This window comes from Pelophylax lessonae, assembly GCF_965119305.1.
Source record: "Pelophylax lessonae genome assembly, chromosome: 9".
NCBI classification, from domain to species: domain Eukaryota; kingdom Metazoa; phylum Chordata; class Amphibia; order Anura; family Ranidae; genus Pelophylax; species Pelophylax lessonae.
Genome location: NC_138776.1, coordinates 145,650,268 through 145,677,113, shown reverse-complemented (window position 1 = coordinate 145,677,113; position 26,846 = coordinate 145,650,268).

Sequence of the window (26,846 nt, the reverse complement as noted above, 5' to 3'; positions counted from 1 at the left end):
AATCTTCTTGGACAATTTTCCTTTAGATTTACCAAAACCATATAATATGAGGTCAAACCTAAACACTTTCAATTTGTATGAAATCAGGCAGGCCCTTTCACTTCATAGTTGAAGGTAAATCTAAAGCAAAATTGAATAAGAAAAATGTTTAATATATAGCCAACTTAAGGCTAATTCTGGAAAAGTGTTTGTACATCTCTCTGTACAGTACAGGCTGGAGGCAAGTAAATAAACATTTTTAGCACAGTTAGGTAACATGACATTTTTCTTACCCTTGGTCATTTCCTCTGGTTTATTATATAAGTACGTACTGCACAAGCTCAGCATGGTCATCAATATTTACAGGAATCATTGTGAGACTGTTTATCTTATATAATTTGTGATTGCTGCTGTTTCCTGCACTATAAACCATTCTTTGCTTCCACTGAGCTGTGCTAAGTGAATCATATAGATGGACTTATTCAAATGCATGACACAAGATTATATCCATGTCTTCCATTTATAATTTACAAATGAGGCAACCATAACATCACTTAAAGGTATAGTGGGCAATTACTGTGTTCTAAGAAGAAGCACTTACATTTTATTACCCCTATTAATAAAGACCAGATCTCACTGGTGCTTTAGAAAATCATATATGTGGCTTAGAAAATGTAAGAAAACACATGGCAATACAAAGAAGAAATGTGTTTTTGAAACAGCGAGTGGACTTAGGTGACTCATGCAATCTCCAGAGGCACTCAAGAACCCTAAACAACATAAGCAGGACTATAACGTTTGGGGATTCATTCATTATGGTGTTCATATATTATATAAAGAAGCAAAACAAAAAGGTATACCCAATAACCCCTAAGTAATGGAGATAAGTATATAAAAAGTGCAAATGTTGCTGCGCTTATACATATAGCACAGAGGGTATAGGCACAGCAATTTGAACTTTTTACTTACTTCACTTTGTGAGAACACAATAGGGTTGGATGCGGCCACTCATTATTAGCCCAGTTGTAGGTCATTTTTAGGGAGCACCAAACACATAACACATTTGTTTTTAAAGGAGATGAGTACTAGAGTTGTGTATAAAAAATACAAAGTTTATTGATAATTAAAAAGTCATTAAAATCTGTATAAAAATGTATCATTCATCCATGATTGATTTTGATGAGGATGGGATAACTATACATTAACCCATACAGATTTAGCCTATAAATATGTACAACATATGTAGCTCCACATAAATAACAGATTACAGACACAGTTTACTGGTCCGGATGATCTAAAGGACCCAAAGATAAGTCTTAATCTCTACACGTTTCGCCAAATATGGCTTCTTCAGGATTGCATATAAAGAGTGAAAAAAGGCCCAGAGATGCTCAGTCACAAGGAATCCAGGCCAGCCCAAATCCCAGAAGTGATGTATCAAGGCCCAAAACAGCTGTCAAGGAGACCCCCTATTGCCATTCATCTGGGACCAGGGGGGTCATAAAGATATGCGGACCGGTTGTTGAGACTTTTTCTGATGGTCACATAAACAGATCCTTCATCAAGGGATTTTTATTTTCCACCCCAAGAATTAATGAGTAACTAAGTGTAAAGCCATATATATTTGGAATGATCTCATGCATTTAAGTTGTATGCTGGGGGTCTCCTTGACAGCTGTTTTGGGCCTTGATACATCGCTCCTGGGATTTGGGCTGACCTGGACTCCTTGTGACTGAGCATCTCTGGGCCTTTTTTCACTCTTTACAGTGGGGAAAATAATTAGTTGATTCCATGCAGAATTGGTAAGTTTGCCCATTTACAAAGAAATGAAGGGTATATATTTTTATCACAGGTGTATTTTAACTGATAGAGACAGAAAATCACCCAAAAATCCAGAAAAAAAATCACATGATACAAATGTTATAAATTGAGTTGCAGTTCAGTGAGTAAAATAAGTATTTTATCCTCAGGCAAAACATGACTTGGTGGAGAAACCCTTGTTGGCAAGCGCAGAAGTAAGACGTTTCTTGTAGTTGGTGACAAGGTTTGCACACATCTCAGGAGGGATTTTGGTCCACTCTTCTTTACAGATCTTCTCTAAACCCTTAAGGTTTCTTGGCTGTCATTTGGCAACTCGAAGTTTCAACTCCCTCCATAAATTTTTTATAGGATTAAGGTCTGGAGACTGAGTAGGCCACACCATAACCTTGATGTGCTTCTTCTTGAGCCACCACCTTGTTGCCTTGGCAGTATGTTTGGGGTCATTGTCATGCTGGAGGACCCAGCCATTACTAATCTTCAGTGTTTTGGCTGAGGGAAGAAGGTTCTAATCCAAGATTTTACAATACATAGCCCCATCTATTGACCCCTCAATATGGCAAAGTCAGCCTGGACCTATAGCAGAGAAACAGCCTCAAAGCATAATGTTTCTACCTCTGCGTTCGACTGTAGGGATGGTGTTCTTAGGGTCATAGTCAGCATTTTTCTTCCTCCAAACACGGTGGTCATGGATGGGTCTTTCAGTATGACAATGACCAAAAACATACCACCAAGGCAACAAAGGAGTGACTCAAGAAGAAGCACATCAAGGTCATGGTATGGCCTACTCAGTCTCCAGACCTTAATCCTATAAAAAATGTATGGAGGGAGCTGAAACTTTAAGTTGCCAAGAGACAGCCAAGAAACCTTAAGGATTTAGAGAAGATCTATAATTAATGGCGGTAATAAATGGCGCATACTCAGACTGGTCTGAGGTGGTAAGTGGGGTCCCCCAAGGCTCAGTCCTGGGACCAACCCTGTTCAATTTAATCATAAACAGCATTGAGGATGGGATCGGTAGTTCTATATCAGTTTTTGCAGATGACACAAAAGTGGGCAGGACAATAACTGCACAGCATGAAGCAGATATCATACAGAATGACCTGGACAAAGTAACAGAGTGGGCAACGACATGGCAAATGAGGTTTAATGTGGAGAAGTGTAAGGTTTTGCACTAGGGGACTAAAAATATAAGGCACAATACACTTTAGGGGGGGGGGGAATTTTGGGGGAATCAAAAATGGAGAAAGATCTGGGAGTCTTGGTAGAGGATAGACTAAGCAATAGCATGCAATGTCAAGTGGCAGCTGCCAAAGCCGGCAGAATATTAGCGTGCATAAAGAAAGAGATGTATTCCAGAGATAAAACTATAATCCTACCACTTTATAAAACTCAGGTACGACCACATCTGGAGTATTCTGTCCAGTTCTGGTCAGGAGGGATGTGTTGGAGCTGGAGAGAGTCCAGAGAAGGGCAACTAAACTAATTAGGGGATTGGAGGACCTTAATTATGAAGAGCGTGTGCAATCACTTGATTTATTCTCCCTGGAGAAGAGACGCCTGAGAGGGGACATGATAGCAATTTATAAATACCTCAATGGTGATCTCAGCATAGAAAAAAGCTATTTAGTCGAAAGGATTGCATGAGGACTCAAGGGCATACAATGCGATTAGAGGAGAAGCGTTTTACTGTTAGGGCTACAGGATTGTGGAATTCTCTACCACAAGAGGTGTTTTCTGCGGGAAGTATGGTTGCTTTCAAAAGACTCTTGGAAGTATATCTCAATGATCAGAACATTCAGGGGTATGAGAGATGATTACGGCCACATACACCTACACAGGTTGAACTGGATGGACTATTGTCTTTATTCAACCTCAACTACTATGTAACTATATAAAAGTGGACCAAAATCCCTCTTGAGATGTGTGCAAACCTGGTCACCTACTACAAGAAATGTCTTACTTCTGTGCTTGCTAACAAGGGTTTCTCCACCAAGTACTAAGTTATGTTTTGTCTGGGGATCAAATACTTTTTTTACTCACTGAGTAAACTTAATTTAGAGCATTTGTATCATGTGTTTTTTCTAGATTTTTGGTTGATATTCTGTCTCTATCATTTAAAATACACCTATGATAAAAATTATAGACCCTTCATTTCCTTGTAACTGGGCAAACTTACAAAATCTGCAGGGGATCAAATCATTTCCCCACTGTATATGATCTCCTGAACAAGCCCTCTTTGGCGAAATGCATAGAGATCAAGACTTATCATTGGATCCTTCAGATTATCCGGGCCAGTACACTTTGTCTGTAATCTGTTCCTGTATGTGGGGCTACATATGTTGTATATATTTATGGGCTAGATCTGTATGGGTTCAACCATAACCTGTCAAAGTGATCATCTTAAGAATTTCATTACCTGCCATTCAGGGCTTTTTTTCTCAGAGGATAGGTGCAGATACTCCTCCCTTCAGAGTCACTCCTTATCCCCACCCCCCTTCCAACCTCTGCACACAGTTTCTTGGTTCCACCCCCTACCCACCTCCCAGTATTGCCCCTTTTAGAAAACACAGAAGCATTTTGTGGTGCAAGTTATTTGTATGGTAACAAGAAAAGCAGTAGAATAAATCCCCTGCAGCCAGCAATAACAGACCCTCCCAGCAACAAAAGATTCACCACAGAAACAAAAGACCCCTGCCAGCAACTATTGATCTCCCAGCGGTCAGCATCAGACCTTCCAGCAGCCAGTAACTATAGATCCCTCCCTCAACAGTAGATCCCTCCAAGCAACAATAGACCGCATCGCAACAATGACAGTGACAATAGATACCCCAGCAGCCAGAATCAAAAAGACTCTCCAACACACCCAAGCACCCCTTGTCATTACACTCAGTACTGAAGGTGCCAATCTGAAAACAAAAAAAACCCTACTGCACCCCAATATGGACATTCTACTTGGACACCAAAGTAGAGTTTCAAGTATGAGTATATGTGTGACCATCTAAGAACCTGCTTTACAGATTTGGTTTAACATGCAACTGGAGCAATGTACTTGTCATCATTAGCCACACTGGGAATCGTTAGGAATTTGCCTTGGGATTATTGGACCTGAAACCAATTCAGTTTCTTAATCTATAGAACTACCAAATGCTATGTGGCTAGTTAACATCTACGCACCACAGTTTAGCATATTTCTAAAGGGAAACTACAAGGGCCCAATGAAACAAACAGGTATTTTAACCACTTCAATACCAGACACCTTCTCCCCCTTCCTGCCCAGGCCAATTTTCATCTTTTAGTGCTGCCTTACTTTGAATGACAATTGAGCGGTCATGCAACACTGTACCCATAAGACATTTTTATTATTTTGTTCACTCAAATAGAGCTTTCTTTCGGTGGTATTTAATTCCCACTGGGTTTTTTATTTTTTGCTAAATCAACAAAAGAAAACTGAACATTTTGAAAAAACAAAAAACAAAAAAAAACAATACGTATTTGTCTTCGTTTTTTATATAAAACTTTGGAAATAAGTAATTGCTCTTCATAAATTTAGCCCAAAATGTATTCTGCTACATTTCTTTGGTGAAAATAACCATAAGCAAGCATTTTACTGAATTCAACTAACTCATTCAGTCTGTTTTGTGGTGATTAGCTCTGATTGGTCAAAGCTAATCCCATTGCAAAGATGGGCTGTGATTGGCCCTGCCTGTACCAATCACAGCTAGCAACAAAAATGTACACTCAGGATGGCTTGAAAGGAAGCCATCCATTGCGTACAACTGTCATGTAACCTGCTGTGATTTGTCACCGTGGTCACATGTACCAGCAGGGAACCAATACTGTGATTGGTCATTGGCCATGTCTCGTAGACACGGCCGGTGACAGATTGCACCGCTGCACAGCCTCCAGGCTGCCCCGATGGCGCATCCTGACAGGACGTCATATGATGTCCAATCAGGAAAACAAAACCACTGCCCAGCAGTTAATTTGCTATTGGCCGGGCAGAATCTGGTTAAAATAAAAATTTAAAGCTATGTGCTTAGGTGTAAATGAACCCTAAGGCCTCATGCACACAGGGCGTTTTTACAGCTGCTTTTAGGAGCATCAGGAGTTTTTTTTTTTTGCAGCCTAAAAACCCCCTTCCATGTTATTCTATGGTCTCATGCACACACAGGTTTTTAGTAACAGTAAGTGGCATAGGCGTTTTTAAGCTGTAAAAAAAATCCAGAGCCAGCGCATTCTGGAGCAGCAGCATTAAGCTGTAAAAACCCCTGACGCTGCTAAAGGCTGCCTAACCCCCGTATACAGCGTTAGGCCATGTCAGACGTTTATAAGCTGTAGTAGTTGGATTTGAGGTTGGAAAATAGAATAGGGCAAAGAAAGGCTGCTAAACGCTAATGCTGTTAAACATGGCTAAAATGTGCATTAACGCCAATACATCAGCAACAAAAAATTACCCTAAGTAGACACCTTATACATTTATTTTTCTGTATGTTTGTTTTTATTTTGGATACTGCGATTAGTGTGACACATGCCAGTCATTGAATTATCTAAAAAGGCCAATAAATGCATATTCTAAATGTAACGCAAAACAGGAACTGGTCTGGTTGTTTGATCTTGGATAGAGTGGGGGTGAGCCTAGGGATACTTCAGTAACTTTAAAACTTGCAGTAGAGGACACTAATGCCTAAGTGGCCAAAGAAAGCTTCTAAGGCTGGGTTCACAGTAGTGCAAATTTGATGTGGGTTTCCCCACATCCAATTCGCATGGCAGGAGACTCTGACTGGCTCTCAATGGAGCTGGTTCCCACATCTCCGGGGTGGTTGCGGAGTGGAATGCACAGGGGTCCTGTGCATCTTTGCTCCATTTCAGGTCTAAATTCAGGTAAAAATCCTGGCCTGATTTGTGCCTGAAACCGAGAACAGGAAAGCAGTAGGCCCCAATTGTGAGCCACGTCCGTGCTAAGTGTGAATCCAGCCCGAATCCAGAAGTCTGGTACTCACTGTGACCAGTGCTGTATCTTGGCCTAGGCCAACAAGGCCCAGGCCTAGGGCAGCACTTTGCAGGGGTGCAGCAAAAAAGCTGCACCTGCACTAAAAAAAAAAAACTGCCTTTTCCTGGCTCCCGCATGAAAAAAGGGTCCCTGCCGGCTTGCGCTACACTTTTAGTATAGTGCCAGTCTTACAGGGCGAATTGGGCTGGAGGGCAGGGTCCAGGAGGCAAATCAGTCTGGCAGCCCTATAAAGCGGTCACGCTGCTACCTGCCATTATAATAATACCTGCCGGTGAGGACATTCAGACAGACCACAGGCCACCGACCACAAATAATACAAATGGCCCGACGGCCGCCAATGCTTGTAAGTGTGGCACTGCAGCCTAATGCTCCGCCTACCCTCCTCCGCTCCCAGGTATGGTGGGTATCATGTCAATAAAATCATTTTATTTGTTTAAGCATCCTTGTCCTTGAGCAAGCATATTGAATTGCATCATATACAATTAAGATTTCTAATTGTATATGATGGCAATACTATATTTTGGACCTGCTCACCTCATATGTGCTATCGCAATATGTCACTGGATTAGTAAGATTACTCCTATTTTATAACATATGTGGACTTGTGTTATGGGGCCGCACTGATTTGCTACACTGAGTAGGCTTCACTGATGGGCAGTAATGAGGCTGCACTGATGAACACTGATAAGGCTGCACTTATGGGAACGGATGAGGCTGCACTGATGGGCACTGATAGACTGTGGTTGTAGTCTGTGGTTTACAGATGACAGGGTGGGTCATAAACAGGAAAAGGTGTGGCCTATACAAGAAGGGGTGGGTAATATTTAAATTAGGGGGTGCCCAAGTTCAGTCAGGCCTAGGGCAGCACAAATCCTAAATACACCACTGACTGTGGATTCTTCGGAAACTTTCTGCAATTGTTTCAGGAGAATAGAACAGTTTCCCCAGCCAAATAGTGTCTGGGACCCCACAAAAGATTCTTGCAGCTGCAGGTGGATTTCTGAAGGATGCCACAGCCCTCAGGCTCGGTCTTACTCCTTCAGGTACAAGAGACCTCTTCTCCGGGTTTCATTCTATTTATATCCCCTTCAGCCCATTGCTAGACGCTCACCATACTGACCAGGGATTAGTTGGAAATGAATTAATATGCAGACTGAGTTCTGTGTTCTTCCACCCACTATGTCCCAGCTCCCTGGGATACAGGGTGAAGTAACCGAGACCACACCAGCAGAGCCCAGAGCAGACCTAACTAAACAATTGTTTCTCTCCCTGACTAAAGGGAGACCAAAAACTAAATTTAAAGCGGAGTTCCGGGCACAGAAGTAATTTTTTACTAAACCTACCCCCGGGACAGTCAGGGCTAGCACATTCCACAATGGCTAGCCTCTGATCTGTCCCGGTTCGCACTTACCTTTTAGAAGAAATACTTACTTATAAAATTTCTTCCACAGCGTTTCCATCTCTCTTGTGGGCAGCTGAAGCCGGCGCGGTCCTCTTCTGTGTCTTCTTCCGCGCCTTCTTGTCCCAGAATGCCCCTGCACCGGCCCCTCTCATCACTTCCGGTGCGGCGCCGCATTCCTCCACAGCTTCTGGGCTTGCCCAGAAGCTGTTTAGCAGGGGAATGCGGCGTCGCCCGGAAATGACGAGCGGGGCCGGTGCCGTCGCATTGATTCCTGGGAGCTATGACGTTCAGTTCCCAGGAATCATAGCGAGACAGGAAGTGACGGGGTGAGCCGCGGCTCCGAGGGAGGAAGTACTCTGAGGTGAGTATCTTCGATCTTCAATTACAAGGTAAGTAAACAAAAAAAAAAATAACTATCCAATTTCTTTTCAGGTGAGGTCTACCTAGCGGAGGGGCACAAAAAAAATATAGTTTTTGTGCCCGGAACTCCGCTTTAACCACGAGTAGCCTAATGGTGCTCTACATAAATATATTCTGAAGACTAATTATCAGCAAATTTCTTTGTTACCTGTTATATGTGCTTTGTTCACATGCATTTGCAGAAATAAAAGCTACTATGCAAAAGAAATGCAATTCTGTTATATTTTAAGTATAATTTGAGTCTTGATCATTTTTTTTTTTTTTTAATCAAACGAGTCTTTATTGAACAAAGAAGTGCAAACAACAATAACAGGAGAATGCAGTAATCCACAGGTAAACAAATAACCAACGTACAGTACAGCTGAACATAAGTATCCAATATGCATAGTCGCAAATACAGTGTGAAATGTAACTTGAGAAGGCATCATTAGTATGGAACAATTCCATGACATAAGGCAAGAAGACCAAGACATGCAAGGACAGCCAGTAGACCACACCAACTTTATGGCAACAAGCGAGGAGGCCCCAAATTAGATACACGTCTCCGGTGCCTGCGTCCACCTATCCCATATCTTATTGAGCCTTGATCATTAAGTAGAAAACACATTTGTGTATCCATCATTTTGCTTCAAACCCCTATATTTTGCAGCTGGAAAATGAGTATTAACCACTTCAGGTCCCCCCTATAGCAGTTTTACGGCTACAGGGCAACACCTGTGCTCCAGATCACGTATACTATATATACGTAATCTGACACTTCCAGAAAAGGGGGCGCACATTAGCATTGCTGTCGGGTCGCTTCCACTGTGATTACACCCAGAGTAAGCCGATTGGCTGGTGCAGGGTACCTGATGTCCTACCGCACCCACAGATAGTTTAGGCAGAGAGACAGAACGGTGATCTGCCAATGTAAAAAAGGTAGTTTGCCATTCTGACAGGAGGGAAGGGATGGAATTTTTGTCCCTGCTAATCGGGGAATAAATCCCATCTCTTCCCCTAGTAAAAGCACCTAACACAATATAGTAAAACACTGGCTAGGCACACCGTTCACTCTTTGATCGCCCCTGATGTCAACCCCTTCCCAGCCAGTATCATTAGTACAGTGACAGTGCATATTTTTAGCAGTGATCACAATATTAGTGTCATTGGTCCCCAAAAAGTATCAAAAGTATCAGAATGTCTACTGCAATATCGCAGTCACGCTATAAGTCGCTGATCGCCGCCAATACTAGTAAAAAAAATAAATAAAAATATCCCATAGTGTGTACACGCTATAACTTTTGCATAAACCAATCAATATATGCTTATTGGGATCTTTTTTACCAAAAATATGTAGCAGAATACATATTGTCTTAAATTTATGAAGACATTTTGATTTTTTTTCAATTGTTTTATTGAAAAAAATATTATTATTTTTCAAAGTTGATGTATTTTTTTGTTTATAGCGCAAAAAATAAAAACCGCAGAGGTGATCAAATACCACCAAAAGAAAGTTCTATTTGTGTGAAAAAAGGGACATACATTTTATTTGGGTACAGCGTTGCACGACTGCACAATAGTCAGTTAAAGTAATGCAGTGCTGTATTGCAAAAAAAAACGCCTGGGCATGAAGGGGGTAAATCTCCCGGAGGTCAAGTGGTTAATGAAACCATGTAGCATTTATATTTTTTGTTCCTGATGACAATTTCTTTGTTAAAATGTACACAGACTTTTATAAATACGCTGCCTAAAATTGGTGACTGGAATTATTGGACTTGGTAGAAAATATTGCTTATTAAAGAGCAAATATAAAATATATTGAACCTTACCATTCCTTAGATACAGTGGCTGTTTTCTGTTTTATTCCCTTTATTTTCACTTGCTGATCTTACTAGTAACACACTAACTGTCTTAGGTTTGCTCATCCAACTACGGAGGACAAGGGAGCCACCCTTGGAGAGCAGCATTGTCTGAAAATGGCAGTGTTAGATGGGCTAGTTGACTTTGATGTACTTTGCATAAATTAATAACAAATTAAAGCCTAACCCACACAATAACACTTTTTACCCACTTTCTGCCCAGTCAATGTATATTCATGGCCGGGCATGTGCTCTCCAGTTCTGGGAAGATGTAATTTGACCTACTTACATGCACCCCCTGGGGCTCTCAGCGGCATGATCTGTGCGTGATTGGTGATCCAGACACAGCAAATGACTGATCCCAGTACCCAGCTTCTGTGATTGGCCCAGATACAATGTGATCCCTGTGGCCAATCACAGAGATCACATGCTCACAAGTAAACAACATGCAGTCACATGGTACAGGGCAAATCTCATCGGACCTGTACCATGTGATAGCTGTGGCCAATTACAGCAATCACAATAGTAAATAATGAGTCATGAATGAAAGTAATTCATGACCATTATAACAATTGTTTTGCAGTGATTATCACTGCAACAGGCAACCACAGTGTAAAAAAAAAACAAAAAACAAAAAAACTGATCAGCTTCAAAGAGTAGTACTATGTCACTATGGTGGTGATCACTGCCAGACCAGTCATATTGTCCCTAATCAACACCTCACTCATTACAGTGTCCCTGTTCACAGCCACACCAGTCCCAGTGTCTCTGGTCATGGCAACAAAAGTCACTGTCCCTGATCACCGTCATCCCAGTCATATTGTCTCTAAGCACCGCTAACTCAGTTACAGTGTCCCTGATCCCCGTAAACACCAGTTATATTGTCCCTAATCAACACCACAGTAGTCACAGTGTATTTTCAAACACAGCAATTGTCCCCTGCGCAAAAATGTAATAATCTGGTAGGGTATAAGTACTTAACACTGCACAAATGGATAATCTCCTGTAGCCTTGCTGTCCTCTAGGACTGGGGATGTACTATGACCATTGAAAATACAATCACTGGGCTCTGAGGAAGAAGGAAATCCCTGTGGGGACCCTTGTGAGGTCCCCACTATGTTCTGGGAACTTTCATAATCTGGAAACACTAAGCCACGGAGTGGCTCTCTGAGTGCTTTTAACTCATACATTTGTGAGAAGTTATTTTTATCATGTTTATATTAACATTTTGTGGGATAAAGCACTAGGCCTGTGCGCCCTCTTTTGTTTGTTTCTTCAGCAGTCACAGTGTCCCTGATCACTGCCACAGCAGTCATCGTGTCACCATAAGGACATGTGCGATATTCGGATGTTCAGATTACTCTTCAGAGAGCATTTCACAGGCAGTCAGGAGGCATTGTGTAATATGAATCTGGTGAGCTAAATGTGAAGGAATAAGGTTGACATAAATACAATTATATAAAATTGAACGTAACAATGCTAACCAGCAAACCAACATGTGTATCAAACACAAGAATTCCAAAATTGTGACTGTAAGATCATTAACTCCAATCTTGCGTGTAAAATGCTATACGTCCATATGTGAAAAAACACAAAAACAGTCCAAGTGTCGGTAAACGGATGAAAAGGCCCCACAGGATGAAAATCCCCAACGGTGTGCAGTGAATCCCACCACCTGTAAGAATGGCTCCTTTCCAGACAGATATAATAAATTATGTATATTAGAGATCAAACTGAAGACGGTGGATTCCAATAAATAGACAGCGACTACCCCACTCAGTGCCACCTCGTGTGGGAGACAAGTAAATAAGCCTCTTACCAGATGGCCAATATTATGAAGCATAAATGTATCCCCTTGTTTAGACACTTCCCATGGCAACAGACGTGGATGGCATAGGTATTGGTATCCTCGTAGCGGTAAAGGTAGAACACTTACATGACCGAAGATAAATGAACGCTAAATTTCCAAGTGTTCGCGGTCGCCTGCAGTGCGGCAACAGACGTGGATGGCATAGGTATTGGTATCCTCGTAGCGGTAATGTAGGCTCCTTAATGCATGTAAACTCACTTCTGCATAAACTCCTCAGATGTTAGGGCAGTAGAAGTACAAGAAAGAAATTGGCAGCCACTTGTGCATTACCCCAAAAAAAACCACTTTATTAAAAAGGTAGAACACTTACATGACCGAAGATAAATGAACGCTAAATTTCCAAGTGTTCGCGGCCGCCTGCAGTGCGGACCACGAGGAGTGATGGAGCGGCTTCTCCCAACTGACGCGTTTCCCCTTAGAAGGAGTCAACTGAGATTGGAGGATTGGATTCAGGAGGCATTGTATCACCTCCTCACCACTTGTTTTCACCCCCTGAACCCTGCACAAGCAACCCTTTTCACTTGAATAGCTTACAATTGGTGGGCATACAAGGGGTATAATTCCTTTTACAGTTGCAAAGCATCACAGCTACAGCAAGTGTATATCCCCAGCCACTGCCTCTGCAGCTAAAAGGAGGTATTTTACCTTTTATATGTGTGTATATATATATATATATATATATATATATATATATAGATATACAGTATATGTATATATATTTCACTTTTTTTTGTGTGTGTGTGTGTGTGTGTGTGTGTGGGTAAGTGCTGCCTCATTTATGTCACTAAGCCACAGCTTAACCTCAAGGTTTTACTGAACCCCCATCTTCACATGTGAACAAGCTCTAAAGAGATGGAGGAATTGGAACTGTTATTACACGAGGAGGACATAGACCTTGTGGGAATAACAGAAACTTGGTTTGACCTGTCTCACAACTGGCTGGCAAATATTGAAGGGTATTCTGTGTATAGGAAGGACAGGGTAGGCAAAAGAGGGGGAGGGGTATGTCTCTATATCAAAAATAACATAAGGGTGGTAGAGAGGAGTGACATTTTGGAAAGGACGAGGGCGGAGGTGGAATCTTTGTGGATAGAACTCCATAGGAAAGAAGTAAGGGGGAAGTAATAGTGGGGGTATGTTATAGGCCCCCCCAACCAAAGCAAGGAGATAGAGCTGGAATTTCTTTCACAGTTGGGAATAGCGGCTAAGCAGGGACAAGTCATCATAATGGGGGACTTCAATTATCCCGATATTGACTGGGAAGAGGGGACAGCTCACTCGGTAAAGGCCTATATTTTCATGAATGTCTTACAGGACAACTACATATCTCAGATGGTAGATTCTCCTTCTAGAAAAAAAAGCATTGCTAGATCTATTAATTACGAATGATTCGGGTCTAATCTCAGATGTAGAAGTACGGGACAATTTGGGTTCTAGTGATCAAAGGATGATTACATTTAAAGTAAATCATAGGACAACCAGGCACAAGGGGAACATAAGGACTCTAATCTTCAGAAAGGCAAACTTTCCTAAAATGTGCTTAATAATCGAGAACATAGACTGGGACCTAACCCTCGGATCACAGAGGAAAAATAGGAATGCTTTAGGAACACATTAAACAAAAGTATTGCACAGTGCATTCCAATGGGAAATACATTTTGAAGAGCCAAGGTCAAACCAGGGTAGCTAAACCGTAATGTAAAAATGCATATTAGAGCGAACAAAATGGCCTTCAAGGAATATAAAACGGAGGGGACATTATCGGCTTTCCACCAATACAAGGAATCTAACAAGAAATGTAAAAACAGAATCAGGACAGCTAAAAATGACTTTGAGTGACACATAGCAGACGAGAGTAATAAAAAAAACCCTAAGAAATTCTTTAAATACATTAATAGCAAAAAAGCGAGGTCAGAGCACGTTGCACACATAATTGACAATGATGGGAGGATGGTTACAGAGGACACAGAGAAGGCAACTGTGCTAAATACTTTCTTCTCCTCTGTTTTTACACATGAAAAGGAGGGGTATATAGACCAGGACTGTCTGGAAATCAAGGACAGACTTGATAACATTGACACTAATAAATCACCAGGACCAGATGGCCTGCACCCGAGAGTACTCAATAAACTCAGTAAGGTTATTTCTAGACCATTGTTCCTAATCTTCACAGACAGTATATTGACAGAAACTGTACCAGGTGACTGGAGAAAAGCTAATGTGATACCAATATTCAAAAAAGGGAGGAGGGATATTCCGGGAAACTATAGACCGATCAGCCTTACATCAATTGTATGTAAATTATTGGAAGGGTTGATAAGGGACTATATCCAATAATTTGCCAAGGTCAACAGTATCATCAGCAGTAATCAGCACGGGTTCACAAAAGGACATTCTTGCCAAACCAATCTGTTAACTTTTTACGAGGAGGTGAGTTGTGAGCTAGATAGGGGGAGACCTGTGGATGTGGTGTATCTGGATTTTGCTAAGGCATTCAACACAGTTCCCCACAAATGCTTAATCTACAAACTAAGGTCTGCAGGCATCGACCTCAAGGTTTGTTCTTGGATAGAAAACTGGTTACATGGGCGTGACCAAAGGGTGGTGATAACTAAGGCGTACTCTGACTGGTCTGGAGTGGTAAGTGGGGTCCCCCAGGGCTCAGTCCTGGGACCAATTTTGTTCAATTTATTTATCAATAACATAGAGGACAGAATCAGTAGCTCAATCTCAGTTTTCGCGGATGACACAAAGATGTGCAGGGCAAAAACTTTGCAGCAAGATATAGAAATCTTACAGAATCTTTCTGACCTGAACAAAATAACAGAGTGGGCAACTATGTGGCAAATGAGATTTAATGTAGAGAAGTGTAAGGTATTGCACTTGGGGGCAAAAAACATATTTGCAAATTATGCTCTGGGGGGAATCCAGGATGGAGAAGGATTTGGGGGTACTAGTAGAAGATAGAGAAAGTAATAGCATGCAATGACAAGCTGCAGCTGTCAAAGCCGGCAGAATATTAGCAAGCATAAGGAAGGGGATATACTCTAGAGACAAAGCTACTGTATAATCCTACCACTTTATAAAACCCTGGTCCAGCCACACCGGGAGTATTCTGTCTAGTTCTGGTCGCCAACCCTCAGAAGGGATGTACTGGAGAGAGTCCAAAGAAGGGCAACTAAACTAATTAGGGGATTGGAGGACCTTAATTACGAGGAGTGGTTACAAGCGCTTAATTTATTCTCCTTGGAGAGGAGATGCCTGAGAGGGGACATTTAAAGCGATTTAAAAATACCTCACTGGCGATCCCAGCATAGGTAAAAAACTATTTAGTCTCAAGGAGTGCAAGAGGACATGTGGCCACACAATGAGATTAGAGAAGAGGCAGTTTAAGCCATTTTTGAAAGAAAGGCATAAGAAGTCCTGTTTACAGCAGAAGCCATGTAGATGACACAGAAAACATGTGAAAGAAGGTGCTCTGGTCAGATAAGGTCAAAATGTAACTTTTTGGCCTAAAAAGCAAAATACGTGGCGGAAAATGAACACTGCATATCACCCTGAACACACCATCCCCACTGTAAAACATGGTGGTGACAGCATCATGTTGTGGAGATGCTTTTCTTCAGCAGGGACAGGGAAGCTGGTCAGAGTTGATGGGAAGATTGATGGAGCCAAATACAGGGCAATCTTAGAAGAAAACCTGCAAAAGACTTGAGACTGCGGCGGAGGTTCATCTTCCAGTAGGACAACGACCCTAAACATACAGCCAGAGCTACAATGGAATGGTTTAAATCAAAGCATATGCATTTGTTAGATAGGCCCACTCAAAGTCCAGAACTGAATCCAATTGAGAATCTGACACTCTCTCCCTCCAATCTGACAAAGCTTTAGCTATTTTACAAAGAAGAATGGGCACAAATGTCACTCTCTAGATTTGCAAAGCTGGTAGAGACATACACGAAAAGACCTGCAGCTGCAATTCCAGCAAAAGTTAGTTCTACAAAGTATTGACTCAGGGGGCCTGAATACAAATGCCCGCCACATTTTTTAGATATTTATTTGTAAAAAGAATGTAAAACCATTTATCATTTTCTTTCCACTTCACAATTATGTGTCACTTTGTGTTGGTCTATCACATAAAATCCTAATAAAATACATTTACGTTTTTGGTTGTAACATTATTATTATTATTATTATACAGGATTTATATAGCGCCAATAGTTTGCACAGCGCTTTACAATATGAGGGAAGACAATACAGTTACAAGACAACTCAATACAGGAGGACTTAAAAGGCCCTTCTTGTTAGAGCTTACAATCTAGAAGGGAGGGTCAAGCGAAGCAAAAGGCAATAACTGTAGGGGATGAGCTGATGGAGAAAAGGGAGTAGAGTGTTAGGAGCAGGTAGGATAGGCTTCTCTGAAGAGGAGGGTCTTCAGAGATCCTCTAAAAGCTAATAGAGTAGAAGATAATCGAACAGATTGGGGTAAGGAGTTCCATAGGATTGGAGAGGCTCCGGAAAAGTCCTGGAGGTGAGCATGGGAGGTCATAATGAGGGAGCTAGAGAGCAGGGGGTTTTGAGAGGAACGAAGAGAGCGATTAGGCTGTTATAATGAGACCAGGTTAGTGATGTAACTGGGGGCTAAATTGTGGATGGCTATGTAAGTTGTTGTAATGATTTTGAATTTAATTAGTTGGGTGAGCGGGAGCCAGTGGAGGGATTGACAGAGCGGAATAGCGGACACTGAGCGATTGGTAAGGTGGATGAGTCTAGCAGCAGCATTCATGATGATTGAAGGGGGGCTAACCTATGTAGTGGTAAGCCAGCAAGAAGAGAATTGCAGTAGTCAAGGCGCGAGATGACCAGGGAGTGAACTAGGAACTTTGTTGTGTCATTGGTTATAAAGGGACGTATTTTGGAGATGTTGCGGAGGTTGAGGCGGCAAGATTTGGACAGTGCTTGGATGTGGGGCTTAAAGGAGAGTTCAGAGTCCAGCACAACACCTAGGACCTTGGCTTGCAGGGATTGGCTAATAGTAGTGCCATTGATTATGACAGAGAGATCAGGGGAAGGTGCACGTGGTGGAAGAAAAATTATAAGTTCAGTTTTTGGATAGATTGAGTTTGAGGAAGTGGTTTGTCATCCATACTGATATATCTGCTAGTAAATTAGTAATACGAGAGGCGACTGAGGGAGTGAGCTGAGGGGGTGGGCAAGTCGATTTGAGTATCGTCAGGATAAAGATGGTATTGGAAGCCACAGGAGCTGACCCAGAGAGGAGGTGTAGACTGGAAATAGGAGGGGTCCGAGAACAGAACCTTGGGGGACCCCAACAGAGAAAGGAAGAAGAGAGGAGGAAGTAGAATTGTAAGTAACGCTAAAGGTGCAGTTGGATAAGTAGGAAGAGAACCACGGAGACCAAAGGCGTGGAGTTTTTTGAGGAGGAGAGGGTGGTCAACCGTATCAAAGGCAGCAGAAAGGTCTGGGAGTAGGAGTAAAGACTAGTGTCCATTGGTTTTGGCCATTAGTAGATCATTTGTTAGTTTTAGGAGAGCAGTTTCTGTGGAGTGTTGAGGCCGAAATCCAGACTGAAAGGGATCAAGAAGGCTATTCTTAGCAAGGTGGTTGCTCAGTCTGTTGTAGACCAGACGTTAAAGGAGTTTGGATAAAAAGGGGGGCAAGGAAATAGGGCGCAGATTTATAAGATTGGTTGGGTCCAGTGAGGGCTTTTTAAGTATTGGGTTTACCAGTGCATGTTTTAGAGAGTTGGGGAAGATGCCAGAAGAGAGGGAGAGATTGAAGAAGATGTGGGTTAGAGTATAGAATAGAGCCAGAGGGTGAACGTAGCATTTGGGAGGGAACAGGATCCAGAGGGAAGGTGGTTAAATGGACGTTAGCAAGTAGTTTTGCAACCTCGTCTATGGTGGTGGGGTTGAATGACAAAATGTGGAACATTTCAAGGGGTATGAATACTCTTTCAAGGCACTGTGTTCAGCCAGTCACAGTTCTCAGATCGCCACCATTCTAGCTGCAGTGTTACCAAACCAGTGTAGCTAGAATCCGTGCTTCTGATTTGTCAATTTATTGACGATATTTCTGCTAGTTGCCTGGACCGATCCTTTGCCCGTATGCTGACTATGTCTCTGCCTGAGTCTGAAATGACACATCTGCATGTTCAATTGCCTATGTTCTTGCAAGACACCCAACAATCCCTTGTGGAAAACTGCACTCTTGGAACCACAGGAACTCTTTTTTTCTTCCTTCATTTAGCATCCTGTTTAGCATTCCTGGCCAATAAACATGGCATTATTGGGAGAAACCACATACCAGTAAGCTGGGCTTGCTTGGCTTATAGGAGCAGGGATTGCGGTGGGTGATGCTACAATAAGCTATATTCACTTTTATGAGCACTTTGTCTATTGGGGCAATGTTGTCTGTGTTGCCGGAGATTTAAGGGAGATTTTTATGTTCTTGAAAATATAGTAGATCAATAGCAGAATATTTCTACCATGCTGGAATGAGCATTGTGGCGTGTTTGGCTTGAGGTAAGCAATCATGCCTCTCAGTAGCCACAGTGACCCTTAGCATTAGCCCATGCATCTCTACTCAGACAGTAGGATTCATCAACAACAGCTAAATATATATCTGCTGTTTGTTGAGTTGCTATGTTTATCTCCCTTTAATGAAGGTAGATGTATACATCTTCTATGATTATATCATACCTATGCAGTCCTACATTACCCTCTAAGGTCACACACTTGGCAGTTTTTGCGACTTTCCTTTTATTATTTTTTCATACAATGGGTTTTATATAGTAGTCATCAGTCCATCCAGTTCAACCTATGATGTGTGTGTGTGTGTGTTTGCTGTTAACCGTACATTGAATACCCCTGTATGTTGTGGTCTTTAAGGTGCCCATCTAATAGTTTTTCGAAACTATCAATGCTCCCTGCTGATACGACTGCTTGTAGAAGAGAATTCCACATCCTTACTGCTCTGACAGTGAAGAACCCCTTACGTATTTTAAGGTTAAACCGTTTTTCCTCTAGTTTTAGTGAGTGGCCATGTGTCTTATTGTATTCCCTTTCTGTAAAAGGTTTGTTCCTTATGCTAGGGTCACCAGTACAGTATTTGTACATTGATATCATATACCGACTCAATCGTCTCTTCTCCAGAGAGAATAAGTTCAGTGCTTGTAGTCTTTCCTCATAGCCGATGCCCTCCATTCCCCTAATTATTTTTGTTGCCCTTCTCTGGACTCTCTCCAGTTCCAGCACATCCTTCCTGAGGACCGATACCCAGAACTGGACAGCATACTGTAGATGTGGCCGGACCAGAGTCTTGTAGAGTGGGAGAATAATCAATTTATTTCTGGAGTGAATCCCCTTTTTTATACATGCCAGTATTCTGTTGGCTTTGCTTGCGGAGGCTTGGCATTGCATGCCATTGGCAAGCCTGTTGTCCACCAGTACCCCCAGGTCCTTTTCCATCCTAGACTCACCCAGAGGTTTCCCCCCCAGTGAGTAGCTTGCTTTTGTGTTTCTGACGCCAAAGTGCATTACTTTACATTTTTCAACATTAAACCTCATCTGCCATGTAGTTGCCCACCCCATTATTTTGTTCAGGTCCACTTGTAAGGTTTCCACATCCTGCATAGAAGATAGTTTAGTATCATCCGCAAATACTGAGATTGTACTAGATATCCCCTCCTCTAGATTATTTATGAATAAATTAAACAGGATTGGTCCCAGGACACAACCCTGTGGTAGAGCCAAAAATACCTGGGTTATGGCTGATAGCATCAGCCATAACCCCAGCAAGCCACTTGCAAACGGCAACATATATACAGCGATCGGCTATAACCACTGACAGGTAAAGGGAATATCTCATTACAATGACATCTGAAAATTGGTGGGATATATTAAGCAGCAAGTGAACATGTTGTCCATGAAGTTGATGTGGTGATTCCAGGGTGACCCGTGTCCACAGCCAAAAGCTTCTACAATGGTCACATGAGCATCAGAACTGAACTACAGAGCAATGGAAGAAGGTGGCCTGGTCTGATGAATCACGTTTTCTTTTACTTCATGTGGATGGCCGGGTGCGTGTGAGTCTCTTACCTGGGGGAGATGTGGCACCAGGATGTGGTATAAGAAGGCAAGTCGGCAGAGGCAGTATGATGCTTTGGGCAATGGTCTGCTGGGAAGCCTTGGGTCCTGCCATTCATGTGGATGCTACTTTGGTATCCATGCCTCAATGGGTCAGGGCTGTTTTAGCAAAAGGGGGCCTGTATCAGTTGTGGATATTTTTAACTGATTCATGACAAATGTTCCCATACATGTGTAATAATATCTGTCACCCACAGGTGGTTTAGTGAGCTTTTGATGTTGTGTATTTAAAGATGGCTGCCGTATATCCAACTGATCGTGTGGTTGTGGGGGGAAGTGCAACCATGTGTTGATGACCTCACTCCCAAAATGACCTGTGAGTGGTCAAGAGGAATGAATACATCCTGGGGGTGTTCTCTGGTATACAGGACTATAAAAAGAGTCCAAAGCATGAGGAATAGTCTTCTAGTTTTTTTTTTTTAAGCTGTGGAAAGACCAAGCATCCAGCCAGGATTTCTTATTGTCCTGTTCCTCCAGCTATCCAGTGTAAGTTGTTGACATTCAACTACCAGAGCTAAGTATTATTTGATATTTTAGGATATTGGGAATAGGAGTGTTTGTTTAAGTCGTGGTATTTTGTGTAATGTGTATGGTAACTTTTATGTGTAAGATGCTTTATGTATTTTGATGTCCAGTAAAGTTTTGTTTTATGCTTTTTATTAAAACTGCTCTTGGTGTGTCAGTTAATTTTAAATATTCACCAGATATGTATGTGGCTGTCCAGTATACCTTCATTAACATTTCACAATTTTGTTGTTACCACATTTGATACAGGGCCATACTCAATATTAGGTGGGTGGTCATAATGGTATGGCTGATCGGTGTATAAGTATTGCAGTCAGCAAGTGGCTATTCAGCCAATTCTACTCAGCAGCAGGGCTGGTGCCAGACTATTTTGCACCCTAGGCAAGACCAGCTACTTGCACCCCATAAAAAAAAAAATAAATAAATAAAAACATAAATATTACCATGATAATATCATTATATTAAAAAAGCAAATAATTTGCAGTCCAACTACTGATAAATTTCAGCGTCAGCGGGCTTGTCACAATATACAGAGGCTCTTCATCTCTGTATCTTCAGCCTAATTAAAGAGCCAACTGCCCATTGACAGCATGGCGCATGCTCTGAAATGTATTGCTCCAACTCTGGTGATGTCATCCCGCTGGCGCTGCAGGCCACGCGTGAATTCCAGAGCCCTCTTGGAAGTACCTGTATGGCTTTCCTAAACACTCTGGAGCATGGGAGCAGACCCTGGTGGCTCCTCAGTGAGTAATCCTGCGCAGCATCCTGGACTTATACCTTTCTGATGAGCCGATTATCTACCTTATGTGAGTTGCCAATTGACATCCTTTTTTTAAAATAAAAGATTAATACAGTCTGCACTCGGAGGCACTTCCCCTTGTTCGTTGAAAACCAGCGGCTGTGACTGCGCCCTAGGTGGCATTGCGCACTAGACGGCTGCCTAGTTTCCCTAGTGGTAGCATGTACCTTGCTCAGCAGCTAGCACTGATAAAAATTGAATAAAAAAGAACAAAAGCAAAATGATGTTTCATTTGTCTCTACTATGTATTTCCACTTTGAAGGCTCCTTCCTTTAGTCAAGAATACTGTATAATTAATTTCTCTAATAACGCACATCAGCTTTACTTAACCAAAGACAGATTTACTTATGCATTCTATCTGTCAAGAACAGCCAAGGAAGTGTGCTAGCGCATCATATTATTCAACAGATGTAGTAATATTCTATCACTACATACACTCAGAAATTCATTCTCTCCTCTGTTATTGATGTGCCACTATTAATCCATATCTGGTAAATAGATCTGTTATAGCAGAGTGCCCAGCCTTTTCAGCTCAGTGACCGCAACAATTTAACATAGCACATATAATAATTAATCTTCATACAAATCTAATCCGAAAGAAAAAGCTTTTGTGAAAGCTATTTTCATTTCAGTTTTGTTTCTAGAAATGATATATAAAGTTCATCGCCCACAGGTAGTAATTATCGGAGCGGCACTGGCATCCCATATCAAGAATGCACACAGTGTGGCTTCTGAACTAAGTGGATTAGAACAATGTAGGAGTTAAAAACAAAGTATTGCTGCCTGTGCAGGTTTGTTTTCTGTGTGTTTGTTTTGGATAAGTGCACATTTCCTTTTGATTCTTAAGCATTTTTTTTCACTTTCTAAAACCTTTTTTCAACACTTTTTAAAACATTATTTTTCCATATTGTCTCTAAGTATCCAGATTAAGAAGAAGAATTAAATGAACAAGGTAGAATTAAATGAGCGAGGTAATTTCAATTCAACTTTGTGGCACATGGTGCACACAATGGGGTCTCAAAATGGATTCAAACCAACTGGGAGTTAAATCGCAGGTGTTTAAATCAATGGGTGTAAATCTGCATAGATTGTTACTGGCATAATGAGCTGGAAAAGGCTACAAATTTCGTTCAGTGCACAGTGTGCCATGTATATGCACAACTGAGGTATCAGTTCTAGATAGATTCTGCTGTAGCAGATGTGAGTATCTTACCCTTGTAAAAGTTCACATTACGAATCTAGTGGAGCAATAAACCACATTGAGGGAAATCAACAACTGTAACGTGGAACTAAAATTATGCTGTTACAGTCCCTACTGTACTGTAAGCAGGTTTTTTATTGCAGAAGAGACATGCAATATCTCCCTCCTACCTGCCTGCTTCCCGTGATCCCTGTAATGTAAATTGTGCTGTGCATGCACAGCTCAACCTAAGGCGGCCAGCTCAATCCCTGTGTGCCAGAATGGCTAACTCCTATCAATGCATAGGAGTAATGTCATCCCACTCTGGCCAATGAAAATGGCAGAAAATTGGCATACAGGAGACGCTGCCGGTGCAGACAAGAAAAAAAAAAAACATACCCTCGAGTCCTACAAGGTATCGACACTACTTCCTATGATTAGATAGGGGGAGCTGCTCCACTAAATACTAATACAACATACTCACACTCCAAAATAGAAATAAGCTCCAACCCTATCTATGTATTTAAAAAAAAAAAAGTTTTATCCTAAACATCAATTCTGTAAATACATTTTCATTATGAACATTGTAGTATCCTCAAATGGAGACGTAAAAGAAAGAGGAGGATGGTAAATGTGTGGCTACTACCATTTGAATATAAAACTTGCCTTTATTGCAGAAAAATAAAATCCATATATATAACACACATCACAATACATATTATTTCAAATTCCAGCTAGCCTGCTCCTGTAAATGTGCTCATATATATATATATATATATATATATATATATATATATACATATATATATATATATATATATATATATATATTAAAATGTACAATTACTAGACTAATTGCTAATAATATACTATCTATACATCCATCTCATATTGTGCTATATGACCATCCATCAACCCTATAGATTCCCTGAAATACCATAAAAAGTAAGAGTAGCAACTGCAAGGATGATCATCTCACATAAACCAAACAGGCTTGTCCTGGAAAGTCCTTGTCATACTTGTCCCGATCCATTCTTTCTAGGAAAGATCTGCAATACACATTTGTATAAAGGGGCCTGGAGCAGCACTAAATAATTCAAGCAGTGTATAGTCACTTAGGTGTAAGTGGTAAGGTCATGCTAGACATATCCCAAAATCAACCTTATTACTCCATGATCCAAAGAAAGATGAACTGTAAGTTAAAATAATTGACACTGTCACTTGTGGTCCAGGGGAGGTAGATTGAAAGTAAGGAAATTGTCCCCACAACAATGTATATAGGGCTCTTCTCCTCCCTCACACAAGTGTTTTCAATATACAGTCTGTAAGCATGCACACAGATGTTTCTGGTCCAGAGGAGGTCAGATATATAGAACACAGTTTCCTGTCCTTGTGGACAGATCCTCCCTCACAGGAACATGTAATGAATAAACTTCAGATCAAACACTGATGCAGGATTCCTGTACCACAGACAGACCCACTCCAATCCTAAAGCATGTGGCATTTTTCTGTAGACTATAATGTTTCACACAGACATAACTGCTATGTGCCAGTCCCAAGCCACAGTCTTCATCGCCTTTTGGGCAGGGGAGAATACTCCATAGATAAAATATCTTTTCATTGGGCATTTCTCATATTTAGCAACTGTTAGTATAGACAGAATCTCAGTAAGAACACGTAGTTCTTATTAGATAGTTGTCATCAATGGCAGATTGCTTTCACTGGATGTTACCACTATCATCAACAGTTCCATATTCCAAAGGAGCCTGGATGGCCAAAGGAGAAGGCAGCTGGACAGTAATTGAGCCTGACTGGTTCCGCTGGGCATCCCGGCTGCTTCAGAAGCTGTTATGCATTACCAAATACACTTCCTGAGTGTATTCAGTAATGCCTCTAAAACAGCCTGGCAGTATTCTAAAAAGATAAAGAGTTCCTGCGAGCTACCTCCTAATACCAGATTTTTAAAATGCCGCAAACACTTCACTTCTCATATAAAGTGTAAACAATCTAATATATAAAACTGTGTTGCGCAAAATAAAAATCTATTATATGAGATAATATATATAAAATTACATTTCTTCAATAAATAAACTGGTACATATATAAGTTCAATTGGATGAATCCCTAATAATCCTCATCGGTAAAAATATGATATATATAAATTATGACCAATATAAAATGTATAAAGTGACCGGTGAATAATTTAGTGTAATAAATAAAACCCAATATTCTCTCAATAAATCCACTTAAATCCTCATATAAGTGCGTAGTGCAAATAATGTGCAATATACATCTTATTTCCAATTTATAAACCACAGTGATAAAAAATCCTGTGGTTTATAGTCCAGCATAAATTATTGGAATAATTTATGCTGGACTATATTAGGATTTTTTATCACTGTGGTTTATAAATTGGAAATAAGACGTATATTGCACATTATTTGCACTACGCACTTATATGAGGATTTAAGTGGATTTATTGAGAGAATATTGGGTTTTATTTATTACACTAAATTATTCACCGGTCACTTTATACATTTTATATTGGTCATAATTTATATATATCATATTTTTACCGATGAGGATTATTAGGGATTCATCCAATTGAACTTATATATGTACCGGTTTATTTATTGAAGAAATTGAATTTTATATATATTATCTCATATAATAGGTTTTTAGTTTGAGCAACACAGTTTTATGTATTAGCCTGGCAGTATTGTCCCCTGCCCAAAAGGGGATAAGGAGTGTGGCTTGGGACTGTGGCATAGCAGTTGTGTCTGTGTGAAACAATATAGTCTACAGAAAAGTATACATATATATGCCACATGCTATATGATTGGAGTGGGTCTGTCTGTGATATAGGAATCCTGCATCAATGTTTAAACTGAAGTTTATTCATTACATGTTCCTGTGAGGGAGGATCTGTCCACAAGGACTGGAAACTGTGTTCTATATATCTGACCTCCTCTGGACCAGAAACATCTGTGTGCATGCTTATAGGACTGTATATTAAAAGCACTTTTGTGAGGGAGGTGAAGAGCCCTATATACATTGTTGTGGGGGCAATTTGTGTACTATCCATCTACCTCCACTGGATCACAAGTGACAGAGTCAATTATTTTTAGTCACAGTTCATATTTCTTTGGATCATGGAGTAATGAAGTTGATTTTGGGATATGTCTAGCATGACCTTACCACTTACACCCAATTGACTATTCGCTGCTTGAATTTTTTAGTGCTGCTCCAAGCCCCTTTTTACAAATGTGTATGGCAGATCTTTCCTAGAAAGAATGGATCATGACAAGCATGACATGGACTTTGTAGGACAAGCCTGTTTGGTCTATGTGAGATGGTCATTCTTGCAGTTGCAAGTTTTATATGCAAATGGTAGTAGCCACACATTTACCATTCTCCTCTCTCCATTTGAGGATACCATGATGTCTATAATGAAGAGGTATTTACAGAATTGATGTTTAAGATAAAAAATATTTTTCTAAATATATAGGTAGAGGTGGAGCTTATATCCATTTTGGAGTGTGAGTATGTTGTAAAGGTGATTGTAGGTATTAACCCCTTTAGTTCCGCTTTACGTGAAGTTGGAAGAAAAAGAAACTTACTCCATTTTTGTGGAGCTCTGTCCCAGACTTTTTCAGCCTGATCCTGCAGTGACTCGATTGTCTTTGAACTCTATGAAGAGAGGTAAGAAAACAATGGTCCCCATCCAATGCACCCACTCCGCTGCTGTGATGAGTTACTTTGCTCCCGAAACCTCCCCTCTTTGCACAGACTGACAGAATGATGGCGGCAGCTGGATCTGGAGCTTCAAAGGC